The sequence below is a fragment of the Vicugna pacos genome, chromosome 15, assembly GCF_048564905.1.
Source record: "Vicugna pacos chromosome 15, VicPac4, whole genome shotgun sequence".
Classification (NCBI taxonomy): domain Eukaryota; kingdom Metazoa; phylum Chordata; class Mammalia; order Artiodactyla; family Camelidae; genus Vicugna; species Vicugna pacos.
Genome location: NC_133001.1, coordinates 14,130,722 through 14,147,114, shown reverse-complemented (window position 1 = coordinate 14,147,114; position 16,393 = coordinate 14,130,722). Strand labels below are relative to the sequence as shown.

At 49.1% G+C, this 16,393-nt stretch overlaps 1 non-coding gene across 1 annotated transcript; it reads left to right on the top strand.

Moving 5' to 3' along the window:
* Positions 1-15,200: 15,200 nt before the first annotated feature.
* Positions 15,201-15,273, top strand: TRNAA-GGC (transfer RNA alanine (anticodon GGC)). The gene has a single exon. It is a non-coding gene; the product is annotated as a tRNA-Ala (tRNA).
* The last annotated feature ends 1,120 nt before the right edge of the window (positions 15,274-16,393 follow it).

Below are 16,393 nucleotides of genomic sequence, written 5' to 3'. Positions count from 1 at the left end.
CAGGAGTCCCCCGAGGAGTGCCTTATATGGGTGGAGAGAGATTAACAAGGCAGCCTGCCCAGCTCCCTCCTCCCCAACCTCCTCTACGGGCCTAGACCAGGTGCCTTTTTGCAGTTCTGCAGGGGAGCCCTCGCTCTTGTGGGGAATCCCTGTGGTGCCAGAGTGCAGGCCACATGGAGACCCGGCTCATTAGGGACACATACAAAACAACTATAAGACAGGCCATGCCCACTGCCACTGACCCCTACGCACAGATGGCATCAAAGAGCCCATAACCACCCTACAAAGGAAGTACAGATGGAAATATGATCATTCCTACTTCACAGATGAGCTAATTGAGGCTTGGAGGCTATACTAAGTTGACTGGCAGCCTCCTCAAAAGAGATGTCTTCCTGAAACCTGTGACTGTGACCTTATTTGGAAAAATAAAGTCTTTGCAAATATAATTAAGGATCTCAAAATGAGACATTCTGGATCAGGGTGGGCTCTAAATCCAATGACAAGTGTCTTTGTAAAAGAGGGAGGGATGTGAATGTACTTAATGCCATTGAACTATACACCTAAAAATGATAAAAAAAATTTTTTTAATTTTATTTATTTATTATATAATCATTTTATTTTGGGGGGGTGGTAATTAGGTTTATTTATTTTTGGAGGAGGTACTGGGGATTGAATCTAGGACCTGGTGCATGCTAAGCACGTGCTCTACCATTTGAGCTATACCCTCCCCCTAAAATGGTAAAATTTATGCTATGCATACTTTACCACCATAAAAAAAATTAAATTTAATTCAATTTTTTTAAAAGGGGGAGAAGCGACACACAGAGGAGAAGGCAATGTGAAGAGGGAGGCAGAGATTGAAGTGACGTGTCTTCAAGCTGAGGGTTGCAAGGATTGTCAGCAACTGGTGGAAGCCAGGACAAAGGCATGGGACGCGACTCTGCTGACTCTCTGACTAGGGATTTCTGATCTTGGGCATTATGACAGAATAAATTTCTGTTGTTTGTGGTAATTTGTTACTCAGTCCTAGGAAACTACTAGGTTGAATGACATTAACTAAGGTCATGTGGCTCCTCTGTCATGGAGCCCTGGGGCTTCTAACTAAAAACCCAGCACTTGGTCCACTCTTGGGACATTTCCTGCTGCTGCAAGACGGGCCTCAGTGGTTCAGAGTGTAGGTGGGGCTCGAAGCAAGGCTTCCATCTGTGTTTACCACCCTGGCCAGTGCAAAGCACCCCGCCTTGAGAGTGCAGATGACCCCTAGAGAAAACAAGTCACTGTACCACTGCCTGGCGTCTCTCTCCTGAGGCCATGTGTGTGCAGGTACCTCGTGAAGATCTGTTTCTGAAGATCACGAGACTACTTGGTGTCCTGAATAACAGGAATGCCTCCAGGGGGCGCCTCAAAGTAAACAGCACAAATGGCACCACTGGAGCTGCTGTGCACAGCCTGCACCACTGCACACAGTGGCCTTGACTACTTCTGCTGAACAGGTCAAATTCCCACATGACCAGCCCTTCAGCAGGCTGGCCCCACTCCGCGGGTCCCTGCTCTCTGGCAAAACTGACTGCTGGGTCCCAGCCTGAGAATGGTGTGGGCTCCATCAGTCCTGGGCAGTATAGGTCTTCATATTTTGGAGCCATTGCTAGGAGGCAGGCCCTCATGCCCTGCACAGGCTCAAGCCCAGAGGAGCCTCTCCCCCGACTCCAGGGCCTGGGAAAAGCAGTCTGGGCCCCTGGCAGAACTTTCTCACATGTTCTGTGTGGTCAGCTAAGGATTCCCTTGCCCTACATTTTTGAAGAAAAGTTGCAGTGAGACTTTAAGTTGTTGAGCTTGGGAGCTGCCATCAGAGTCCTGCTGCATTCCAGGCTCAACAACATCCCTGTCCTTCAGACTAGTTTTTAACATTTATTTAGACTCTATGAGCCAAATATACGTATCAAATCCTATCTATAGTATTATAGAGGTAGCTATATCTTTAAGCTAGTTGGAGAGGCGTTTCTACCACTTGCAACCAGAGTGTCTTATATACTTCTCTGAACCATCTGGACATTTTGTGGGAGCTTCCTTTCCTGCAGAGGGGGGCAGGGGTGGGTTGGGGAGGACATGAAGGCCTTTGGGTTAATGTGTTGGAAGCTGCTGCCAAGCTTATAAATTAAGAACGAGCATCTTTGAACTTACTGAGTAAATCTATAGGAAAATGGATTTAAGTTGAAAATAATGTCCTTTCCGCAGGGTCTCAGGAGCACATGCATGTGGCCCCAGAGCTAGACTTTCGGCTGAGGAGCTCTCAGCCCAGTGGCAGCTGTGTCTCTGGACCAGGCTCCCCAGGGTCCTGGGGTTCAAGCAAGGCTTCGGCCTCCAGTGTGAGGTAAAGTCAAGGCTGCCTTCTGCCCAGCTGGACTTTCCAGTCCAGCCTGCATGTTCCTTCCCTCATCTTCTGGCAAACAGTGACTGCAAACCGAGCACCCAGATAGTGAGGGGCTCCCCAGGGGGCCTTCCCTGGGGTATGGGCGGGCCAAGGGCTCCACCAGCCCACCCTTGCAGGCTAGGACTGGGGGCTGAGCTGGCAAAGGTAGCTGGGAGGCCCCCTCCTGCCTCCTCTCTTCCTTTCCTTCACCACCTCACAGCCCCTTCCTGTCTTCAAGCCTGTGCACCCTACTCAGACCCCTTCCCACCATCTGCCACTCACAGGTCAAGGTGGACAGTCCAGCTCTCTAGAGCTGGAAGGAAGCTTAGAAACCATCGCCCTTCAACCCAGTTGCTTTACACAAGGAGAAACAGGCTAGGGAGGTGAGGTGAGCTGTTAAAGACCGCATGGCTGGGAGGAGCTGTTCTGGGGATAGAATGTAGGGCCAGTGGCCTGGGGTGGGGGTGGGCGGGTGCGTGTGGAGGCCTCCCTCCCCGTGGGCTGGGAGGAGAGCCCAGCGCTAGTGCCAGGCAGCAGTGGAGGAGGAAGAGTTTGTGAGGGAGGCACCCAGTCAGTCTGGACATTCAGGAGGGACGCTGCAGTCCCGCCCCCACCACCACCCCGGAACGCTCCCCGGCGCCCTTGTCTCCCTTCCAGGCGGTGGGCGCAGAGGCCCGGGAAGCCGCTCAGGGCACCCCGGGGCTGCCGCGGGGCCGGGGAGGGAGGCCAGGTCGCCCGCATCCTGGGTGGCCGGAGGGGCTCCCATCTGCCCGCCGCCACCGAGACCCCCGCCACCCCCGTGCCACCGAGCCGGCCAGGCGTCTGAGCCTCCGGGGCGGCCTCTGCCTCCAGCCCCGCGGTTCCGGCCGTCGCCGCTTCCCTCTCAGCACCCCCCCCGCGCCCCACCCCGGGCCCGGCGTCCGCGACCCTCCGCCCTGGGTCGCAGCCCGGGCCTCCTCCCTGGGGCGCGTCTGGGTCTCTCCCTCCGACCTCCCGGGCAGGCGTCCTCTAAGTGTGGCCCTGGGACGAGCAGCATCCGCATCCCCCGGAAACTTGAACTTAAAAGTGCAGCCTCGGGCCAGCTTGGGCTCTCTGGACCCGGCAAGCCGTGTTCACAGCCCCTCACCCCCACCCGCCGGGGACCCGCACGATCGCGAACTTTGAGAACCGCAGCTCTGGAGCACGGACACCGCCTGGTCCCGCTCGGTCTGGAGGGCAGACTGAGCAACTGGACGCCGATCCTGTCTAGGATCCTTCAGTGAGCGGATTGTTCGGCGCAGCCATTCACCTCTGGGGCGCATTGACTGTGAGGCGGGGAGGCTTATTCCTACAGGCAGCACTGGGGTTCTTTAATAAAAATTCTTTCCTGGAGGATGACCAGAAGTGACTCAGAAATTGACACAAATTACCTCAAAGAATTGATCTACTTAGCATCTCTTTAGATTAAATCCCAAATTGTTTACAAGAGCGGGAAAAGCGCTCTGACTGCATTGTCGACAGCCTCCGAGGGGCATTCAGCAACTGGTGTGGCTCCCACACCCAGCCTTCTGCTAGAGGACCCTGGGCCTTTGCTTTATGGATGTCATTTATCGGCTAAATGAAGATCCACTCAAGAAAGTGTTGGCTATTTTTGAAGATACTGATCTAAAAGTTCAGTAAAGGTTATTCCCATTTCATAGAAAGAGACTATTTCTCTGACCTAGAAAAATGTGGAAAAAGTTGAAGCCATGATATTTTGTCTTTTTTCCCAGAATATTCTTTAATATGTTTACATAATGCCTTCAATAAAATTAGAAACATGCATAACTCTGTAATGTGTCCTAATCCTGAGGCCCAAGTCCCTACTGTTCTCCTAGTGAAAAAGTCTAGCCTGGTGGCCGTGGCTTGTGGGAATGTCTCCGACTAGAAGTCCCCTTTTACAACCAGCAACTTTGAGCCACACTGTCCTTAACCCGAAGGCATGAGGGGGGAGATTTGGGAATAGGTTGACCAAGTCTCTCCAGTCCCATCTCCCAAGACCCTCCCACCTGCTTCTGACTATTTGCAAAGGCAGGGGGAACTGGTATAAGAGGGGGATCCTAGGGGATGGGGACTTCTAGGTAGTTGGTGGGTACATGTGGGTGGGTACACCTGGGTGGATGGGGATGGGAGAGGGTTTGAAAGCAGGGGTTTGTTCAGAGCCAACTGTGATGTGTCAAGAGCCTTGGAAATATCCTTTCTCTTTATCCCAACAATTTCACTTCAGGTATTTCTCCTATGGAAATAATCAGAGAGGCCATAAATGAACCACAACAATATGGGAGTAGTTTAAACAGGAGAGGCATGGTCACATGAGAGAACAATCTACAGCCACCAAAAGTGCCTTTTTCAAAGAATTTCTAATGATGTGAGAATTGCTCGTGATATAAGGTAAAAAAGCAACATAGAAAATGGTATTGTAAGATACCTACTTTATGCAAAACATACATTTTTTCTAAGTAAAAATATATAATATAAAATTATATATAAATACTATATTACACACACACACACACACACATGGACTAGAAAGAAATTCACCTAAATGTTAACAATGATTTTCTCTGGGTAGTGGGACCACAAGTGACATTTGTTTTCTACTTTATCTTTCTGTTTTCATTTTTTTCTATAATCAACACATATTCATTTAGAATTAGAAACATAATTTTAGAACCTACGATGTTTTAAGCATTGTGCTAGACTCAAAGATGAAGAAAATACAAAGACAAATTTTCTGTCCTGAGGGAACTCATTGTCAAAGGAGATGAGAGATACCCAGAAGTCAAAGAATCTGAAAAAGAATATATACATACACACATATATATAACTGAATCATTTTGCTGTACACCTGAAACTAACACAACTTTGTAAATCAACTATATTTCAATTAAAAAAAAAGAACTATCATAGACAACATGATAAAAAAAAAAAAAAAGAGGTACCAGACAATACCAACGTGCGGCAGGCGGCGATAAATGCAGAAGGAGCAGAGCAAAAGGCTGCGGGAGCCCAGGGGAGGGAGAGAGAAAGGACATCCACTGGAATTTAAGCTCGCTGGAGCAGGCACATAGGCAGTCAGTGAATATAATACAGAACACAGGGCATGGTGGCTGAGAATCCGGTTCCGCTCCCTAATGCCCTGTGAGTCTAGTCAGGTTATGCAGAACTAGTCTGACTTTCCTCATCTGTAAAATGGGGTAACAAAAAGCTTCTGGTGAACAACTAATGAGGTAATGGAGATGAAGCTTGGAACTTGACACAAAGTAAGTCCTCAATAAAAATTAGGTTTATAGTATCAGCTTTAATCAAGGCTGGGCAGGAAAGTGCAAAGGCTGTGGGGAACCGTTAGGGGAGCGTGAGGTTCACAAGGGAAGGGTAGGAGAGAAGGCAGGGAGGTTGGGTGCAGCCTGGGTGCAGGCGAAGGGTGCATCTTCTGGGGTGGGCCCGGCTCAAGGCTGGAGGCCCGAAGATTGTGTAGTTGGGGGCTGCCTTCTCCCCACACCCAGAAACAGAATAAGTGGGGGCCGTGGGGATGAGAAAGGGGATGGAGATTCTGGGGCTGGACAGGCGAGGGTAGGGAAAGGGCATGGAGGGGTAGCCACAGAGCGCCCCTGACATATACTGAGGGTCTACAATGTGCTGCACTCTGCTTTTTGAGTCCTCTCAGCAACCCTGACCATCAGCATTACTATCCGCATTATACAGAGGAAGAAACTGAGGCTCAGCTTCACACACCAGTGCCAAGTGAGCCAGGGTTCAAGCCGATGGATGAACTGTGTTCTACCACCTTCGGGCGCAGCCTTGTCGGGAAGGTATTTGCTGTGCTCTGCGAGGCCTGGGCTGTGCCGACCTGGGTGGCACCGAGCCAGCTTGGGGGTTTCCAGGGACCTGCCTGACTGAATCACCAGAAAGACCTTTTCATCCCATCCTGTCCCCCAGGTGGGACCCCCGAGGCCTGCACTAGGGTGAGGGGAAGGAGGCACATCCTTTGAGTTTCACGGTACCCAAGTTTGTTTCGAGAATGTCACGAACTGGAGAAGACTAGAGGTAGTGGAGCTGGGGGATCCCTTCCCAGACCCAGGGCTGACCTGGGTGCCAGAAGAATAGTTCCCTCCTGAAGGACCTGATTCCTTGGCCACAATCCTCCTGCCCGTGTTGACATCTGAAAGGAGATGCAATGCCTCAGATAAGACCTGAACTCTAAACCTCAAAGCCCCAGAGAGGGCAAGATTGCTGTGCATCTGAAGGTGGGTGCAGAAGAGGAACAAATGCGTTGCTAAGAGCCCCAGCTTTATCCCCTCTGCTCAGGGCTCAGGTTGCCTTCAGGAAAAGTCTAATTGCCTGAGTGAGCATTTTTAATTTTTTCCATTTTACCTGGCAGAGAGCCTGACCACAGCATCTGCCTCACCCTCTTTCCTGAAACTCCAGCCTCCTCAATGGGATTTATAGAATTTGGGAGGGGGGTGCTGTGTTGCTTCCCAGTTCTGCTGCCCATTTTTCACAAGAGAAAGCTGGGTGTGAAAGAAATGAGAATAGATTCTGCGATGAAAGCATTTGGAGCCAGACAGTGAGAGAAATCTGATTTATAACAAGTGTTCTCAGCCTTGGCTGCAAATTAGTAGCACAAGGACACTTGAAAAAATATTGATACCCAGGCTCCACCAAATATTTACTCTGGGATGAGGCTTTTCCCTTCCTTCCTTCCTTCCTTCCTTCCTTCCTTTTGTCATCCTTTCCTCCTTCCCTCCTTTTCTTTCTTTGTTTAAAAAGTCTTCCTTTCTGGATGATTCTAAAATGCCAGAGTTGAGAATTACTCACCCAAAGAAGACAACTGTGTTAAAAAGAAGATGACCCAATAGAAAAATAGACAAAGGATATGAATGGGCAACTGAGAGAAGAAATAAAAATGGCTAACAGGCACATGAAAAACTGTTGACCCCAGTTAATAATTAAAGAAATGATAAATAAAACAATAATGAGCTAGCATTTCATGTATCAAATTGTCAACCTTTTTTTAAAATTAAAGAATATTCCAGGGGTAGCAACAGTGCACACTCATGTGCACGTGTGTGTGTGTGTGTATGGGTGTGTGTGTGTGTGTGTGTTGGGTTGGGGCAGGGGCAGGGGTGGTCTCGGTTTCTGAGAATAAATGGCTATAACCTTTCCTGAGGGCTCTTGGACAACATGCACATACCTTTCAACTCATCGATATCACTTCAAGATTCTAGAGAAGGATGTACTGAGATTTTAACTAGAGCTGTTGATCATGACAGGAACAAAAATTGAAAATTCCTAAATATTTAACATTAGGAGATTAGGTCAATGAACTATGGTACAGCCCTAGCATAGAATGCCACACAGCTGCTGAATGTGATGTAGGGGATGAATAAATATGTCCCTATTTGGGAAGATGTTCAGATAAATTATTGAGTGAAAAAAAAGCAGTTTCCACTATATATAAAATAGATAAACAAGGTCCTACTGATTGCACAGGGAACTATATTCAATATCTTGTAATAGCCTATAATGAAAAAGAATATGAAAAGGAATATATCTATATATGTATAACTGAATCACTATACTGTACACAGAAACTAACACAACATTGTAAACCGACTATACTTCAATTAAAAAAAGAATTTTTTTAAAAAGCAGTTTCCAATGGAAAAATGATAACATTTTTTGCTCTGTTAGAAAAAGAAAGAGTTTGGAAAAGTGTATATGCGCACTTAGGAATTGACGGAAATACATGCAAGGTTTTAGCACTCATCACCTCTGAGTAATACAACGGTGAGTATTTCACATTTTTATTTTTGGGTCTCTGTATTTTCTAGCTCTGCCCTATGGAGTACGTGCTTATTTTTGTCAAAAGGGAAAACATTTTATTTTTAACTTAAAATTTTACTTTTCAGAGCAAAATTTGCTAATATGTTTTCTTCTGGGATGGAGGGGTCCACATCTTGGAACAATGAAACCTCCAGATAAGTCCCTGACCATTTATCTTCTTTACATCTCACCTTTGACCAAGAAGCCAAACTAAAGGCTCAAACTGGTTTTCCCTCCTCTTCCAGGCCTTTCTCACATGGTTAGGCTATGAAATGGCTGAGGGAGGTGGCGTTGGGGAAGAAGAAGATCTGGAGGTCTGAGGGATCCCCTTCAGAGTAGAGAGGAGCCCAAGTTTTGAAGTACTGGCTCCACTTCTATTTAGCTATGTGACCGTGGGTCAGGCCCTTAACCTCTCTAAGCCTCAGTGTGCACAGTATCAAATGGGAGTGATAATAGTGTTGACGTTGTGGGTGGTCACAAGGCTTTACTGAGCTAATGTGATGTAAAGAGCTTAGCATGTTACCTGGCATATGGCACTCAATAAATGGCACTTCTGAATCATTTCTGATTTGAGAAGCCAGACCCTTTCTGCCCCAGGGGTGGGTGAATACACATAGGGAGCCTCTGACTCAGGACCCTCACTGAGGCCCTGTGACCATCTTGGGAGGGAAATTGGAGAGAGAAGCCAAGCCTCAGAGCCACAGACTGCAAAAGGGCCTGCCTGGCCTCTGCGCCTGGACCTATGACCCAGGAGCCACACTTGGTGAGAACTCCCATTCCCAGCCCTTCTCCAGGCCCTGTCAGCCCATTCTGTAGATGTCCGCAGAGTCTGGTGCCCGTCTTGACCCTTCTTCCCACAGTAAGTTCACGGATCGCTGTCCAGGTGTGGATGCGCCCCTCACAATATAGGATGAAGGGATTAAAAACCACCTCCCCTCACCCATCCTCTCAACCTCCATGACCAACTCTGCGCCTCCAAACCCCTCACTGTCGACCCAGGGGATTCTCCTACTGAGATAACCCAGTGCAGAGCGAGGTATCCCCCCCGGAGCACAGGGCTCCTCGGTCAGTGCAGAGGCCAGGGCCTGTCACCCCGGCTCAGGAGGGCTCCCCAGCAACAGTGCAGGTGCCCTCTGACAAAACCAGGGACAGAGTGGCTTTGCGGTTCCCAGAAGATTCCATCCGGGCATTGGAGGAGCTGTGCCCACTCCCTGACCCAGAGGAGACCATTGCCCTTGGAGGCAGCTAGCCTTCTATTCTCTTCTAGCCGAGCCTCCTATTGTCCATCCGCCTCCAGAGCAAGGCAGCCTGAGATCAGGTCCACAGAAACAGTGTTGGGAAGAGCGAGACTTTGTAGCAGCAGCTGATCACCTGTGAAATTCCCTTCCCCAAAGACCAGGAAAGAGTTGGGAGAACATTAGGGGCTTTTAGTACAGAGGACTTGGTGAGCCAGCCTGACCTCACCTCTCCTGAATGAGTGAGGTAATGAATGAATAAATGAATGATTCGAGTTTACTGTTTTATTTCTAGAATTAATTAAGGTAGAATAAAACAACTGTGGAGGTGCTAACAGCCATTAGAAAATAGCTCATTAAGCCCAGAAGCATAGTTGTAGCACACGATTGTAGCATTTTGCATTTCCTGCCCAGCGGTTAAAGCAGAACTTGGCCTGCAGAGCAACCGTTCAGTCACCTAGTGAGTGAATGAAACGTCAGACATCTCAGCTAAGGCAGAGAACTGGGGAGGAAGCTCTGGGTATGTCTCCACGCCACACAGAGTTAAAGCCACGTGTACTTCACTGTGTGACCGGACAGCTCGGTGAGCCTTTGGAGTCAAACAGCCACAGACAGGAAGCTCTTTTTTAAAAAAGTGAAATTAACAAAGCAGGAGGGGCAGGGGCAGATCAGGGGGTTTCAGTTCACACCCCAGGCTGCTCTCCTATTAATCTAGTAACAAAGCTGAGCTTCTCCTAAATTAACTAGTCAAATAACACCTGCCAGAGGCTGCAGGTCTTCCTCTTCAGAATCAACAGACAGACAGACAGACAGACACAGACACACAGGCACACACACACACACACACACACACACACACACACACACACACACACACACACACACACCCCATGACCCTGTCTTGGGCTATTCTGAGTGTTTGATGCCTCTGCCAGAGTTAGGGTTTGTGGGGGCTGAATTCCCTGGACCTGGTGCCCATGGACTCCTCAGGAGAGCCAGACCCAAACCCCTAGGCAGCCCACTGCCTCAGGCCCTCTGCCCTTATTGCCGTGCTGTTGACTCAGCTGGGGACTCCTGGTGACTTTGGTGCTCTTCCTGATCTGGACTCAGCCCCTGGGGCTCCAGCCTTCCCCCTGATCCCTATGTCCAGTCTCTCCCCATCCCGGACTTCTCTGGGTAATGGGCTGCCCTAGTCTGAAAGAGGCAGTGCCGGGGCAGTGCCCGGGTCCTGTCAGGCTGGGGCCGAGGCCCAGGCAGCATCTGGAGTGGAAAGCAAGCCCGTGAAGCTGCTGTTTTTCTCCTGGGGAGTGGCCCCTTTTTGTGACTCAGACCCTGGGAATTTGGGAGCCCTGCTAGGCTCTGGCTGACGCTGGGCTCCCAGGAGCCTTGACCAGGCTCGGCGTGAATGCACTTGGGTTTCTTAGCTGCCCTGGCCCCTCCCATTCTCCTCAGTGGGTTCCTTTTATTGTCACTAAATCCCCTCCAATCTCCCCTTCCAAAAGCCGGCAGATCCAAGTGGAATTCAACACCCAAACACTCACACAAAAGCTAGGATTAATAGCTGGCTTTGTCTGGGCACAGATGTGCAGCAGCTTGGAAGGGGGGGGACATTTTTCCTGCCACTTGAGTCAACTTGGCTGGCTCCACACTGGGGGAGGAAGGGGTGTGGGGGCAGGGACTGCTGCATGGACCCCCCTCCAGGGCACTGCGCCCCACCTCTCTGAGCTGGTATGCTCTTAGGGGTCTGGTCCCACCAAGAGGGAGACAAAGGTCCTCTCCCGCTGGGAGGCCCCTCGGTCTTCCCTCCTTCCCCTTCCAACAAGTCACACTCAGCAGCCAGCTGGCGCTCACAGTCCCTGGACTCAGTCCCTTTTCTTTTGGAGCCTGAGCTCTGAAATGGGCCCCAGCGATCCTCAACACCCCGTGAGCTGAGCAAGCTAACAGGGGTGCTGACAGGAGGCTCCCAGGAGCCTGTGTGCAGGGGCAGTCAGGGAGGGTTCCCAGAGGGGGTGTGGCTGAGTCCAGAGGATGGGCAGGGCCCTGTAGGTGGGGAGGGGTGGAGGACATCCTAGAAGGGGACTTTTGGAAGAGTCAGTGGGACAGTAGAAAGCAGGGCCTCGAAAGCCTAAAAAGGGGTTTGCATATTTCCTCATAGCCTTAGGCAGCCACTAAATGCTATGGATCAGAGCAGGAGCTAAGGGAACACAGTTGGTATAAGGTATTCGGTGTTGAGGGGGGACAAGCTGGAGGAAGTGGTAGCTGGGGCACAGCTGGTTCCCACCCAGTCCTCTCTGCCTCCAGTAGGATCCCTTTTCTGAACAACCCATGCTGCTGTTCTGCCATATCATCAGGGAGGCTTTGAATTTGGTCCTCAACACATAGGGGAAAATATCATGTTTCCCTATTGTTCTCTCAGGTAAATCAGGCTCTGTTCCCAACCAGAGGGCTGGCTGGAAATATGACATCAGTCAAGTTTCAGGGGCAATGGGGTAGCTTCCCCCTCCCTGGGGTAGGGGTAGGGGGCAGGTATCTGGGGCCCCCAGACCATCTGGTCTCCGAGGAGCTTATTGACCAAGACAAGGTCCCTACCATCAGGAGGTTTATATGCTCCAGGAGAGAAAACACAATCTCAATCAAAATTCCAGCAGGTTAGTTTGTGGATATTGACAAACTGACTTTAGAGTTTACACAGAGTGGCAAAAGACCCAGGACAGCCAACAAAATATTAAAGAAGAAAAACAAATTTGGAGGACTGACTACCCAACTTCCAAACTTGCTATAAAGCTACAGCAATCAAGATAGCAAGCAGGGTGGGGAGGACATAGCTCAGTGGTAGAGTGCTTGCTTGCATGCATGAGGTCCTGGGTTTAATCCCCAGTACCTCCATTAATAAATTAATAAATAAATAAATAAAAATAAATAAACCTAATTGCCTCACCCTCAAAAGAAATAAAAATAAATTTAAATGGAAGACAACAGAGCCCAGAAATAGATCCACACAAATACAGTCAATTCATCTTTGACAAAAGGGCAAAGGCAATTCAATGGAGACAGGATAGTGTTTTCAGTAAATGGTACTGGAACAAATGGCCATTCATACACACACACACACACACACACACACTGAAAGAATCTGGACACAGAACTTATGCTCTTCACAAAAATTAACTCAAAACAGATCATAGACTTACATGTAAAATGCAGAACTATTTAAAACTTCTATGAGATAACATAGGCAAAAATCTAGATGACCTTAGGTTGGTGATAGCTTTTTAGGTAAAATATCAAAAGTATGATCCATGAAAATAATAAATCGGAACTTATTAAAATTTAACATTTTTGCTCTGTGAAAGACACTACTAGGAGAATGAAAAAAAAAGCCACAGACTGGGAGAAAATCTTGGCAAAATACATATCTGATAAAGGACTGATATACGAAATATAGAAAGAACTTTTCAACATTAAGTAAACAACCTAATTTAAAAATGGGCAAAAGATCTGAACAGATATCTCACCAAAGAAGATATACAGATGACAAATAAGCATATGAAAAGACTGTAAACATCATATATCATTAGGGAATTGCAAATTAAAGCAATAATGAGATATCACCACACACATCAAAACACTGGCAGCACCAAATGCTGGTTAGGATGTGGAGCAACAGGAACTCTCATTCTTTACTGGTGAGAATGCCAAATGGCACAGTCATTTTGGATGCCAGTTTGGCAGTTTCTTGCAAAGCTAAGAATACGTTTAACCATAGGATCCAGCAGTCATGCTTGTAGATTATTTATCCAAAGGAACTGAAATACTATGTCCACACAAAAAGCTGCACACAAATGTTTATGGCAGCATTATTCATAACTGCCAAAAACTGGAGGAAACCAAGATGTCCTTCAATAGGTGAATGGGTGGATAGACAAACTGTGGTGTGCCTGGAACACTGGAATATTATTCAGTAATGAAAAGAAATGCACTAAAAAGCTATGAAAAGACATGGAGGGAAAAAAAAAAAAAAGAAAAGAAAAGACATGGAGGAACCTTACCTGTGTATTGCTAAGTGAAAGAAGCCAACATAAAAAGGCTCCATGCTGTATGATCCCAATTATATGACATTCTGGAAAGGGCAAAACTAGGGAGACATTAGAAACAGTGGTTGCCAGGGGCTCAGAAGGAGAGGGGAGGGATGACCAGGAGAAACAGAGAGGATGTTAAGGCAGTGTAACAGTGGACATGTGACAGTATGCATTTGTCAAAACCCACCCAAAGGTACAGCACAGAGAGTGAACTTTAATGTCAACTGTAGACTTTAGATAATAATAATGTATCAATATTGGCTCATCAGTTGTAACAAACATAAAACATTAATGCAAAATAATAATGGGAAACTTGATGACGCAGGAAGAGGAACTTATATGGGAACTCTGTCCTTTCTTCCATAATTTTTCAGTAAACCTAAAAATGCTCTTAAAAATAAAGTCTATTAACAAAAACATCTTTAAAAATAAATTTAAAAAGATTTCTGCTGCCTACTCCCCTCTCCTTCAGAGTGAGGCCAGGCAGCCCCTCTCCCTCGGCACCAGCTGCCAGCAGATGTTCTCTGCTCCCCAGCGAAGCCCTTCAGGTGGTGGGGGAGGGGGCGGTCCTGACGAAGCACAAAACCCCCTCGACTGGGGATGGGAAGTATCTCTTACCTGGCAGCAAGACCAGCACGCACACCATTTCCTCAAATCACGTCCATCAGTTATCTGGCCTGGGATGATGCTCCCAGGCCTCCCCCCTCCCTCTAGGAAGGAGCCAACCTGACCTGCCCTCCTTCTCACCCCTCCCAACCCTCACCAGTGTAGGGGGGCAGTGGCTGGTTCAAATGCCTGGGGCCAGCCTGGGAGCACAGAAGAGGAGGGGATGGAGGGCTGGCCTCTTCTCCAACCCTCCGTGCAGGCCCCCCAGCTTTGGCCCTGGGGGAGGACAGGGTGAGACACTCAGGCCACTGGCCCAGGGGAGAGAAAGTGGAGCCCTAAAGAACAACAGAAAGTAGGTATATTGATCATTTATGACAGCGACTGCCTTGCTGAGCTGTAGTGAGGATTAAATGAGATACTTCATGGGAAACAACTCAGGGCAGACACAGGAAGAGATCAGGAAATTTTCACCATGCCTGTTCGATTTCTTGGCCCATCCCTGCCTCCTCCTGGGGAACAAGGCTGTGGATTCCAGAGGGCAGGCACCAGTCTGCTCCGTTCAGTCCTGGAGCCCGGCACCCAGCAGGATTTAGTCCACCCGTTCCTTCAGCAGGTGGTTACTAAGGGTCGGCCTCTATACCAGGCACTGGGAGACAGCCTCAAAAAACACAGATTCCACTACGGCTGGGTGAGGGAGATACTAGCATCAAATAAACACAGGGAGGTGCGTGATGAGGAAGCAACGTGTGAGGGGAGAACAGATGGCTGGTGGGGCTGGAGCAAAGGTGATGGGGAGGCGGAGATGTAGGGTTGGAGAAGTAGCAGGGGTCCCAAAAGCCATGACAAGAACTTTGGATTTCATTCCAAGAAAGCCTGTCAAACGCTTAGAGCTCAGGAGTGAGTAACATAATTTAACACTTGGCTACTTAATGCGTGGTGCATGAACTGGCAGCTCCTAGAAGTTTGTTAGAAATGCAGGCCCCACAACATTGTAAACCTACTATATCAATTTTTAAAAAGTGGGGCAGAGGGTATAGCTCAATGGTAGAGTGTGTGCCTGGCATGCACGAGGCCCTGGGTTCAATCCCCAGTGTCTCTGTTAAGGGAAAAAAAAAAAAGCTCAACAACATCAAAAATGCAGGCACCATCTACTGTGATGAGGACACTCAGGGACGAGACAGTAAAAGCTCACTGAATGAAAGAACGAGTGGACCACAGGGCTCCCTTACCTGAAGCTGCCACCGCCACAGTCTTCCTGATGCCGCTGCTGCCATCAGACAAGCTCACAGGCTGTCTCTAGCTGGAAAGGGCTCTATCCTCTGTGTGTTATGACCTGCAAGGATCAGTCGTAGCGGATGGGAGCCCTTCTGGCCTCCAAAGGTCCTCTCTTGCCCATCCTATTCTTCCCTTTAGCCAAGCTGAGGGCCTGGCAGGCTGGGGAGGCTGACTGCTAGCATTTGGGGACCAGAACCTATTCCTGGCCTCTCATTCCCCTCTGAGCCAGCCCTGAGACAGCTAGAGATCATGTCCAAGCTTTCTGCAGGGCAGTGTCTGCACAATGACCCACAGTGTGGCTTAGGCCCCCAGGACAGCAGTGTGATGGGTCAACGTCATGCCAAACAGAAGCCCATAGGCACATGCAGACCCCCAGTTACCAGCTGTGCTGCCTTGGACAACTTGCCTAACTTTTCTGGGCCTCAGTTTCCCTGTCTGGATGAGTGAGCAGGTGGCGACAAGGCCCACCCCAGTGTCCAGCTTTACAGAAGATAGTGACCCCCTCCTCCATCTCCCTGAGGGAACTGGCTCTCAGCCCCAACCTGTCAGCCCTCAGTCAGGGTCCCAAGCAGCCCCTGCCCACACTGCACAGTCTGTTTGCTTGGCCAAGCCTCTTCTGCTGCCCACTTCCTGCCAGCGCCACAGCTCCTGTTCCTCTCCCAGGGGGACACCTTTCCTCGCAGCCCACCTACCCCAGTTCCCGGCACCCCACCAGCTCAGCCAGCCCGGGAAGCCCCTCCCTGGTGCCTAGAATCTCCCTCCACGCTCGTAGCCCCGTTGTACTCAATCCAGTCAGAGCTGCTCAGGTCAACCTGGAAAAATAGCTGGAAAACTCTTCTCAAATGACCCACAGCTGGGAGGCTGGACGGCCCCGGGTGGGGAGGTCACATACTCAGAGCCCTGGACCAGCAGGTGAGCCCCTCTCAAGGGGCTCCGGGGACCCT